The following is a 12,151-nucleotide window of genomic DNA, read 5'->3' on the forward strand; positions in this document are numbered from 1 at the left end:
GAATTTTGTTTCTTCCCGAGTTCAACAAGTATCATTTTTTTATGATTTTGATTGCAACACATATCCAGACAGCTGTTGAACCTTACGGGCAAAAAAGAGACATGCCGACTTAGTGCTACAGAAAATCCGAAGCTTGTCATCTTCAATGTGCTGGATGAAAAGTAAGAATAAGAAGCACTGCTACAAACCATAACCTCTTTTAATCAGATATTTGAATTTTATATGACTAACTTGCTATTTCATTGAGGTGACAATGAATGGTTTGTAGGGACAGCACTACCAGAATCATTAGTGTTTTGTCGCAACTTGAAGGAGATATTTATACTGATAAAGGAGACTTTTGAGTCATTTTAAAGGAGCTGATGATTAACACTGCTCCTGCAGCCCTGCTTAATGGTTAAACACTATTATTATTATTATATTATAAAGAGATGATGATGGTATAAACTCAACATTCTCGCTCTCATCTTAAGGCCTAAATGGGGCATTTGGATTGGCTGTTGTGTCGCGACAAAGAGTTATTATTTTGATGTAATGATGCTAACTACTTTTACTAGCAAACAACATTGACTTTGTCAATTAAAAAAAGGCCTGGCTCACCTACACGTACTTGCACGCTGCACAAATGTTTCTTGTTCCAAACCTTCCTATTACTGGGACATTCGTGCAGGCTATGTTAGTGCACATTGGATTTTAAAAAGAAAAAAAGAAGGTTGGACCCCGTTTAATGATGTTTAACATTATTTGTCACTTAGATATTTTTGTTTTTATGTGATCTACATCAAATTCCCTTGGCGTTTGCCTATATTACATTCTTCCCTTTAAAAAAATCATTTCTTACATTTAAACCTAAAAATCTAAGATCGTAAAAGATGTGTTACTTTTAAAATATAAAAAGACATAATTACCCTCCTCCTCCTCCTTCTTCTTCTTCTTCTTCTTCTTCTTCTTCTTCTTCTTCTTCTACCCTCTCTATTCAACGGTCACTCTCCCAGCTCCTTATTCTTCTACAGTACTTGCAACTAAGCTAGGCTAGGCTGGGCTTGTTCCACCCAACGAGGAACCCATTTCATCTCCTAAGGAAGGAGACCATAATCAATATCATGAGAATCCATGGATTTGTAGACGCTTGAAGAAAAATAATTGAATTCCCTGGTCTTTAGAAGAAAAAACAGAGCAAACCCAAAGCATCACTTGAACCAGTCATGGACACAGCAGCACAAACGAGCATCACAAAAGACTCCTCCCTTGGTGTTCATGTCCCTGGAACCCCTTGCCAATTCAATCCCAGAGAAGAGCAAGAGAACTCCAATAACCCAATTGGGAAGATACCCAATATCTCACAAGCGAGTTCCCAAAAACAAGCCCAAGAACCAGTTACCCTATCCCCAGAAATAGCACTAATGCACCACTTCTTCCACCGAAACGGTACTGCCCTGCTAATCCCCAGCGCCATGGTAGACAGTCTGTCACACCACGTTCTCACATAATCGGACCGATGACCTAATTAACTCCTGTTAACCCAAAATCTGTCAGGATCATCTGATGTAATAATCACAACACACCACACACACACATCTAAAGAAAGAAAATTTTGTATTTTAGTGGAAGACTTGTATGTATATACCAGTAAATACCCCAATACTCTTGATACCCAAATTGTGTTATATAATACATTTATATGTGGACTCGTAGGCGTGATATATACATAAAAAATACAATTTAAATATCTAGAGCACAAAAGGGGTTAACATAACAAAATAATCAAAAGAATCCCAAGTCGGTATCAATGTTGCTATCTCGTAACACAACTTTTGCACAGGCACTCGAAACTATGCCCAAGATCTTCAGGGATCCACCAGTCCTCAATTGAAAACTCTACCATGGTCCCGGCTCTAACTCTTCGGCAAGATAACTTGCAAGATCATCTAAAAATGGTATGCATGTGGGATGAGCTCACTAGCGCAATAAGTGAAAAAGAAGACCAAGTAATCATACACAATACAAATGACCCTACATGTATGCAAGTCCATTTTTAATAATCTAAATCACCTAAGCAACATTTTTTAAGTCACAGATTGTGTGCTACTCACAACTATAGTGCGCGTATGCCTCGGGTATGAGTCACGAACTCCATCCGACGATATGTCCATAGGGTTGTTAGAGAAGGTCAGCCGAGTACCGAAAAAGCAAATTATTGTTCCTCAGCAACATTAAAGTAAATTACTGTTTCTCAGCGACATTAAAGTAAAATGGGTCTTGCCCTGCATTAAAGTAAAAGTAGTACGATTGGCCCTCTAGTTATATCACCAAAGTTGTCAATTGTCCTGGTTTTTAGCCGGGTATACTTCTAACTGCCACCGTTGATACACAACCTCGGGCTTCCCCCCAGTGATATAACCAACACCTAAACCCCTGCTAGGAAGGGTTGTAGCATAAGGATATTTCATTCCTAACCACATGCTTCTATATAAGTTAGTACGACTACATAGTACCACCGCGTTCCATTCCATGGGCCACCAATGCATTCGTTTTCAAGCCAACTACGGTGTCTAGTCTAGGAATGCATTATATTCAATAATTTAAAATCATCCAGATAATGACGCCAGATCTTTAAGGCAAAGATGACTGCTGCTAGCTCTAAATCATGAGTGGGGTAGTTCTTCTCATAATCCTTAAGTTGCATAGATTCATATGCTACTATCTTTCCTTGTTGCATAAGAACACAACCCAACCCTATCTTGGATGCATTGGTATAGAGTGTCATCCCACATGTACCATTTGGAATGGTCAATACATGAGCCAACACTAACTGCTTCTTCAATTCTTGGAAGCTCTTTTCACATTCTTCTAACCACTCAAACTTCACACCCTTCCTAGTCAACTTGGTCATCGACGCAGAAATCTGAGAAAATTTTTTGATGGCGCCGGTAGTAGCCTACTAAGCCCAAGAAGCTTTTAGTTTCTATTACATTCTTGGGTGCTTCCCACTCTACTATAGCCTTCACTTTGTTAATGTCCATTTCGATCACATTCTCAAACACCATGTGCCCTAGGAATCCAACTTGCTTGAGTCAAAATTCACATTTTCTGAACTTGGCATATAATTTCTGTTCTCTTAGTCTTGTATTACCATTCTCAGGTGTCTTGCATGCTCTTCTTTAGACTTTGAGTAAATCAAGATATCATTGATAAAAATAATGACCCACTTATCAAGGACATCATGAAATACTCGGTTCATTAAATCCATGAAAGCAACTAGTGTATTGGTTAACCTAAAAAAAAATATTAGGAATTCATAATGGCCATATCGAGTTCTAAAATCTATCTTTGGTATGTCACCACTCTTTATCTTAAGCTGGTAATAACCCGATCTGAGATCAATCTTCGAAAACACCTTAGCACCTTGTAGTTGATTAAATAGTTCATCGATGCACGGTAACGGATACCGGTTCTTGATGGTTAACTTGTTCAGTTCCCAGTAATTGATGACATATGAAAACTGCCATCCTTCTTCTTAACAAATAAAACTGGGGCACCCCAAGGAGAGACATTTGGGTGTATAAACCCCTTTTTCAATAAATCTTGCAACTGTGTCTATAACTCCTTTAACTTGGTTGGTGCCATTCTATACAGAGCCTTAGACACTAGGGCAGCTCCAAGAATTAAATCAATGGCAAACTTCAGCTCTCTGTCAAGCGGTAGCTGGGTTAGATCATCTGGAAAGACATCAGGAAATTCCTTAACTATCTCCAATTCCTCTAACAATGTAACATTCGCATCTACATCTAGTACTGCTTTTAGGTAGCCCTGACATCCACTCTCCAGTGGTTTTACCGCCTGCAAAGTAGAGATAATAGTCTCTTTAGGTCGCTTTGCCCTTTCAGCTTGATATACAAGCTCTTCTCCTTCATCATCCAACACTTTAACTTGTTTCTTGGCACACATCACATTTGCTCGATGAGCCGACAACCAATCTATGCCCAGAATGACGTCAAAATTCTACATGTTGAATTTGATAAGTTGGACATCCAGCTTCTTTCCACTAATCTCAACTGAACACGATCCACACACTTCTTTCAACTGTTCCACCATGCTTGTAGGCATGCTAACAACTAAATTGCATTCTAAAGTCTTAGATTGCACATCAAACTTCCTAGCAAATCTCTTAGACACAAATGAATGCGAAGCTCCTGAGTCAAATAAGACATATGCTAATCTACCAAATATATATAAGACACCTAGCATTGCATTGTATATAAGTATAACAAGTTACTCAAATTTTATCACAAAATATTTTAATTAAATTATACCTGCTACTACTTCAGTACTGGCCTCAGCCTCCTCATCTGATAAAGCCTACATCCTTCCCTGAGGCTGGTTCCCCTGGGTCAATGCAGGTCTATAAACAAGGGGCCGATTTGGGGGTGTAGCTGATGGGTACTGGTAATCCTTAGCAAAATGCCTGTACGAATAACAATTATAGCATCAATTTTGTGATGCTTGAACTAGAGCAGGAGCTCTCTGCACTGATCCTGGTACAACTAGAGGATGAGGGGGTCTCGGAGCCATAGGTATTGTACTGGTGTTCGGGTGGAAAGATGTAGTGCCTGGCCCACTAGTTGGTCGGGAGGAATAACCCGATGGCCTGTAAGACTACCTGTAAGAGGGACCATAACTGTATGACCCACGGAAGCTTTGCTCGGGCCACCCAAATTAGCATATGAGTTTATCCTCTTCCACAATCCTGGTGTAAGGGATGGCTCTCTCTTCTGTTTATCCTCCATTGCATTGGCTTTTTGCACAATTTGTGCATAATCGGTTAAGTCCAATACCTCTAGCACTGTACCAATAGATGCCTTCAACCCCTTCAGAAACTTCTGGACTTTTTCCCCGGCTCTCTTCATATGGCGAGGAGCAAAATAGAACAAGATTTCAAACTATTGCTGATAATCCAGAATAGTTTTGCTTCCTTGAGTTAATGCCATAAACTCCACCTCCTTACGGTCTTTGAAGCTTCTTGGATAGTAATTTGATAAGAACAATTCCTTAAATTGCTCTCATATAGGGTCTAGGTGAGTTGCCATCAATATAGACTTAGAAGCTTTCCACCAAGAATCAACTTCATTTTTAAGTTACAACCCCGCATAGATAAGCTTCTGTGCTTCTATGCAGTCTATAATATCAAATATCTTCTCCAACTCTTAGATCCATCGATCTGGCTCCAATGGGTCACTACCCACCTTGGTGAAGATGGGTGGCATGTATTTCTTAAAAGACTCCACCACCTTTTCCATAGTGGTAGATGGTGGGTGATTAGGTGGATAAGCCGAATAGTATGGGTAGGGTGAAGGCATCATGAATAGAGGAGTTCCAATGGTGGAACCGGTGGGATACCTCCTGGTTGATCTTGACGTGTAACCCTAGGTGGTGTTCCTCCTGATTGTACCCAAACACCTGACCCCATGGGAGGGTCCTGTGGAATAAAAACTCTAGGAGGCTAACCAAGTTGAGTAGGGTTCAGGTATTGTTGCATAGTAGCCATAAACGTTTGTTGTTGAAGCAAACACTCATGTTGGCACCCAATTGGGGCCTAGTAAGCCTGAAATACGAAAAATTTCCAAACACAGATAATCTGGGCCTTGAAACCCAATCCGACAGGCTAAACCAGCAGGCAAGGTAAGGTTGGGGCCCTCCAGTCACGACCGAGGTGACTTAAAAAAGGTTTTTAAACCCTTATTCTTCTATTTCTCCATTCTCTCCAACTCAGAGCAAGGTGATTTGAGGGACCTATCCAATGCTTTGACTTGCGATTTTGCTGAACCATTTGGTGTTCAAACTCTTCTTCATCATCTCAAATCCTCAAGTAAGTTCTCTTTCTCCATTTTCTCTTTGAGAACCATGTTTTCGATGTTCTTTCATTATAAAAATCTTAGAATCTCATCATATACCTCATTTCTTCCGTGGAAGGTTTGTTTCTTGACAATATGCTGATTTATTTATGATTTCATTGCTTGTTGGCATTGCTTGACTAATCTATAGAGAGAGAATCCCAAATTTTTTTGCCCTAACTTCTCTGTTTTAGGGTTTTCTTCTCATTTCTCTTCTTTCTTGCAAATTGATGATTTGCATGATACTTTTCACTCTCAATACACACACACATTAGTAGAAAAGTTATTTCCATTTGTGTGTGCATAGGTTTCCCTTCTTTTGATATGAAAATTACTCCTTTCTGGTCAAAATCCTTTGGAAAATTGGGGTTTTCCTCATTTCCTCCCTTTTCCTTATAAATCATGGATACAACTATGTCCACCTCTATCGATTAGTAGTACCTTTGTCTTAAAATAATTATTTTGCAAGAATACACAAATTTTCCACTATGATTGACTCAACTCCACCCATGTAAAACCTCTACTTTCCCCAAGTTATTGTTTTGGGGTTTACATCCATTTTTCTTCAAATTAATGAAACTATTTGAAATCATTGTGCTCATTGCTACCTATTTATTGCATTTAGGTCTTGAGAAAATCCTCACACTCATTTACTTCATCTCCATTTATTTGATAGGCGTCCTTGACTCGTTTATCATTACATATGTTCCTTTACTTCCTTCAAATTTCACCACTTAACATCACCGCATTTTGATATTGACTATTGTACTCTGGAGTTTTATCATCTATGAAACTTCTTTTAGTGATCCATCCACCCCCCCCTTTTTACACTACTGCTTATCACATTCTTTTCATACCTTTTGTTTATTTACACTTACACATCTCCTTGGTGCCTTTAGGATGTCTTCTCGAAACGATAAGGAAGCAGCTTCTTCTTCCAAGAGGAGGAAGACAACCACTTCTCGGGGAAGAAACTCGGCCCTAGGTTCCTCTTCTTCACGGGCATGACCCACGAGGAAGGCTTCCATCGACCTGTGGATTTTGATGAGGGATTATTCCATAGCCTTGAGGCAGTTGTGGTGTCACACCCCGTTCACACAGAACCGGGCCAGTGACCGGGTTAACACCGGTTAACCCAAACCTGCCAGGATCATCTGATACAGTATTCTACCACAGCATACACACAACTAAGAAAGTGCTCATCAGCTCAGCGGAAGACTTAGTTTACCTGTGAATATTCTCATAATACTTGATACCCAAATTATAATACAATAGTTAAGTACATGTGGGCCCACAAACATGATATTTACACAAAAAGAATACAATTTACATATCAAGTACTCAAAAGGAATCATAAAAAATTAGAGTGTACAGCTCAACTCGGTATCAAAGCTTAGAGCTCAGCTCGGTATCAAAGGTTGAGCCCAGCTCGGCATCAAAAGGTAGAGCTCAGCTCGGCATCAAAAGTGGAGCTCAGCTCGGTATCAGAACTGCGGTCCTGCAGCACAACTCGCGCATGAGCAACCAGTGCCATGCACTAACTCCTCAGGGACCCACCAATCCTCCTCAGGGAACTCAACTGTGGGGCCCGCCCCGTGCTCATCAGGTTGATGACCTGCAAAATCATCTAAAAGAGTTGCATACGTGGGATGAGCTCACTAGCTCAATAAGTGGAAAGAAGGACCACACAGCAGTCCACACAACAAATCACAACCATATGCACTATATGCTATGCAATACATTTTTAATCACATCCACCTAAAAAACATTACTAAGTCTTTGGTTTAGTGCTACTACAACCACAGTGCGCGTATACTCCGGGTACGAGCCACAAACTTCATCCCGCGATACGCCCTTAGGGCTGTCAGAGAAGGCCCACCGTGAGTACTCACAAAAATAAAACAAGCCGACCACCGGCTCTCAACATAAATAAATGATAGAAATTAAAGGTGCTGACTCCAGTAATTTAAAAGTAGTACGATTAGCCCTCTTGAATATACCACCAGGGCTGTCGACTGTCCTAATGACCAGTCGGGCGTAATGTCTAACCGCCACAGTGACCCGATAACCGCGATCACTGCTTCCCCCCAAATGGTAACCCAACACCTTAACCCCTGTTGGGAAGGGTCGTAGCACGAGAAGGTGATAATCCTAAACCGCATGCTCCTATATGACATAATACGATTGCATAGTGCCACCGCATCCCATACCATGGGCCACCAATGTAATCGTTTCCAAGCCAACTACGGTATCTAGTCTATTAATGCCTCATGCACAATGATGTCCACATTCATCATATAAGCATATCATCATTTGGCATTGAAAAAATAAACACAACACACAACACAAAATATGAGGATGGCTAAGCTACATAGCATTTGCATGATGACATGGCTAATCTAGATACAATTAAATGAATGCCAAACAATGCCTTGAAATAAGGCCAAACGTCCTCTCCCCACTTACCTGTAGTGTACAAGGACTCACGCTCGGTACGGGTGACATCCGGTGCGAGAAGCGTGAGATTTGATGAACCTATCATGAGTGAGCGGGGTTAGTATTTCACCACTTTGGGATCAAGATTAACATGATCCAATGACAAGATCATATTTAGAATCCTAAAACAAGGTCAAACGTCCGTTTTGGGTCCAATCGGACGTAAAAATCACGTTCGGAGCCTCTCAGGTCGGTCGGACAGCCCACCTGTCTGACCCACCAGTTAGACCCACCGGTCATGGCCGGCAGGTAGGTCGGCCCACCGGTCTGACCCACCGGTTGGGCCTGAGGGTCCTACCCTCTTAGGCAGGTACCCACAGGCGGGCCAAATGGCCCACCGGTTTGGCCCACTGGTCTTAACGGGAAACTGCTGTTTCTTCCCAAACTTCCCCCAACCTTTGGGGATTCAAATGGAGCTTTTTCAAACCCATTCTTCACTCATTCAAGGTCTCATAAGATGGTTCTAACCTAGATCTAGGTTAGATTTAAGGAATAGGAAGCCATCTTACCTTCTTTGCTCAAGAACTCCTTCAAAACCCCAAAATCACTTCCAATCACCAATGCTCTTGCAACCGTGGAAACCCTTCTTCGAATCCTTCAAAATCAACACATAAACCATCTATTAAACCTTAGATTCATCATCTCAAGGGGAATTTACAAGACTTCAAGGATCCCTACCCAAATCAAAGGTTTTTACTTGGGTATGGTGAAAGCTTAAGGAACCCAGCCTTTGCTCACCTCTAGACGTAGATCTAGCATTGGAGATCACTCTTCCGACATCGGAATGGGAAGATCAAGCCTCGGCACCGCTGAAATCCATCTCTTCTTCCTCTTCCTTCTCTTCTCCTCTTCTTTCCCTTCTTTTCTCTCTCCTCTTTACTCCTCTCACCAACGTCCGAGTGTAGTAAATGAGAAAAGAGAAAGGAACATAAATGTTATATATACTTCTTAAAATAACTAAGTATTCATATGGGTGGGTCACTCAGGTGGGTGGATGCCCCCACCTGTCCTCCCACTTGAGGGCCACAACTTGGCCAACAAGTGGGACAAAATTCGGCCCTCGGCACGAATCTCACTCTTGGCATAAGATGTAATATACATATGCGCTTTAAGATACGGCTACATACCTGCTTTATCCTTACATGGCCTTATGATAGGTGCATGTACACGGCTTGGGTACACCCGTCTCTTCTGGCACTGGCTCAGACTTGTCGGGCCAGCCGGTGTTTAAGGTCACCCTTGCCATCATGGTCCATAAGGAACCCGCCTTAGCTCTCTCTGGTTCGGGTCCTGTATGGTTAAACCGGGTCAACTGTGAAATCAGACCGGGTTTAAGAAGTAGGGTATTATATTTACCCCCCCTTTCTAAAAATTTCATCCTCGAAATTGGCATACCTGGTTGTTCGAAAAGATGAGGGTACTGGGCTTGGATTTCCTCCTCTTTCTCCCAAGATGCTTCTTCAAGTGAATGATTAGCCCATCGCACCTTTACGTAGGAAATAGAGTGGTTGCGAAGGGTCTTCACCTTTCGGTCCAAAATTTCAATCGGCTGCTCTGTATAGGTCATGTCAGCTTCCAGATATTCTGGTTCCACAGGTAATACATGAGAGGGATCATGAATATATCGCTTCAGTATGGATATATGAAATACATTATAAACATCCCCGAGCAAAGGTGGCAGAGCATGCATGTAGGCTACTGAGCCAATCCGGGCTAAGATCTCAAATGGTCCAATGTATCTTGGGCTCAACTTCCCTTTTCTATGAAACCTTTGCGACCCTTTAGTAGGAGAGATCTTGAGAAATACCTTTTATCCTGATTGAAATTCAATGTCTTTTCTGTGGGTATCTGCATAGCTCTTTTGATGGGACTGAGCTGCTTTAATCCTTTCTCGAATAACATCGACCTTGTCACAAGTCATCTGTATCATTTCAGGTCCTAACATTCGACGTTCACCTACCTCATCCCAATACAAAGGAGTTCTGCACTTCCTGCCATATAACGCCTCATACGGAGCCATCCCAATTGTAGCATGGTAACTGTTGTTATAGGCAAACTCCATAAGGGGTATATATTCTTCCCAACTACCACACATTTCCATTGTACATGCCCTGAGCATGTCTTCTAATATCTGTATGGTTCGCTCCGACTGACCATCGGTCTGTGGGTGGAAAGCAGTACTCAAATTCAACTGTGATCCCAAGGCACGCTGGAAGCTTTTCCAAAATCTGGAAGTGAACCTTGGGTCCCTATCTGATACAATGCTCACTGGCACTCCATGCAAGCGCACTATGTTATCCATGTAAAGTTGTGCTAATTTAGCCATAGAGAAATTGGTCTTGATGGGAATGAAATGAGCAGTCTTAGTAAGCCGATCAACAATCACCCATATCGCGTCCATCCCCTTAGATGTACATGGTAGTCCGGTGACGAAGTCCATTGTAATCCTATCCCACTTCCATTCTGGTACTGGGAGTGGCTGAAGAGTACCATAAGGTTGATGCCTCACAACTTTTACTTTCTGGCATGTAAGACAAGTCGCTATTTATAGAGCTATTGTGACTTTCATGCTTGGCCACCAGTAATTTTGTTTGAGGTCTTTGTACATCTTTGTACTTCCTGGGTGGAGTGAGTACTCTAAGCTATGTGCTTCTCGCACTATCTTGTCTTGTATATCCAAATCATCGAGTACACGTAATCTGCCTCTAAACATCAATGCCCCATCACTGGCTAAAACAAAATCTGGGTCGTTCATTGTTCGATCTTGAACCTTAACTCTGATCCGCTGCAATTCAAGACCTAAAGGTTGTTTCATTATTACCTCTTGCCTAATAGTCGGATGCACCTGTAGAGCCGTCAAGGATACAGTCAACCATTTAAGGTTTTCAGGTTGACGTTCCAATTCTAAGGTTGCTCCTTCATATAAGAGAGCTTCATCCATTTGTGTCGCCTCCTGCACAAGTGGTGAGCTGACTGCTAAGCATGAGAGTGACACAGTCTATGCCTTCTGACTCAACGCATCTGCCACTACATTAGCCTTGCCGAGATGATATTGAATGTCACAGTCATAATCCTTCATGAGCTCAAGCCATCTCCTCTGCCTCATGTTCAAATTCTTCTGGGTGAAAAGTACTTAAGGCTCTTATGATCGCTGTATATCTCACACTTCTCCCCATACAGATAATGTCGCCAAATCTTAAGGGTAAAAATGACTGCGGCTAGTTCCAAGTCATGAGTGGGGTAGTTCTTCTCATACTTCTTTAGTTGTCGGAAAGCATACGCTATCACCTTTCTGCGTTGCATGAGAACACAACCCAATCCAACTTTTGAAGCATCAGTGTAGATTGTCATTCCGCCTGTGCCTTCAGGGATGGTCAACATAGGGGCTGACACCAACCTCTTCTTCAATTCCTGGAACTCTTCTCACATTCCTCTACCCAGTCGAATTTCACACCCTTTTTGGTTAATTTAGTCATTGGTGCTGAGATTCGGGCGAAATTCTCAATGAAGCGTCGGTAGTACCCAGCCAAACCCAAGAAGCTTCTAATTTCAGTGACATTCTTAGGGCTTTCCCATTCTACTACTGCTTTCACCTTATCAGGATCTACCTCGATTCCAGCCTTAGACACTACGTGCCTCAGGAATCCAACTTGCTCAAGACAAAATTCACACTTGCTGTATTTGGCAAACAATCGTTGTTCTCTCAACCTCTGTAACACCATTCTCAAATGTTGAGTGTGCTCCTCTTCTGTCTTGGAGTAGAT

General features: G+C 41.8%; 1 pseudogene; it reads right to left on the reverse strand.

The window, feature by feature from the left end:
- Positions 1-1,159: 1,159 nt before the first annotated feature.
- Positions 1,160-12,151, reverse strand: part of LOC122068539 — an 18,768-nt pseudogene continuing 7,776 nt past the window's right edge.

The sequence above is a fragment of the Macadamia integrifolia genome, unplaced genomic scaffold (genome assembly GCF_013358625.1).
Source record: "Macadamia integrifolia cultivar HAES 741 unplaced genomic scaffold, SCU_Mint_v3 scaffold420, whole genome shotgun sequence".
Classification (NCBI taxonomy): domain Eukaryota; kingdom Viridiplantae; phylum Streptophyta; class Magnoliopsida; order Proteales; family Proteaceae; genus Macadamia; species Macadamia integrifolia.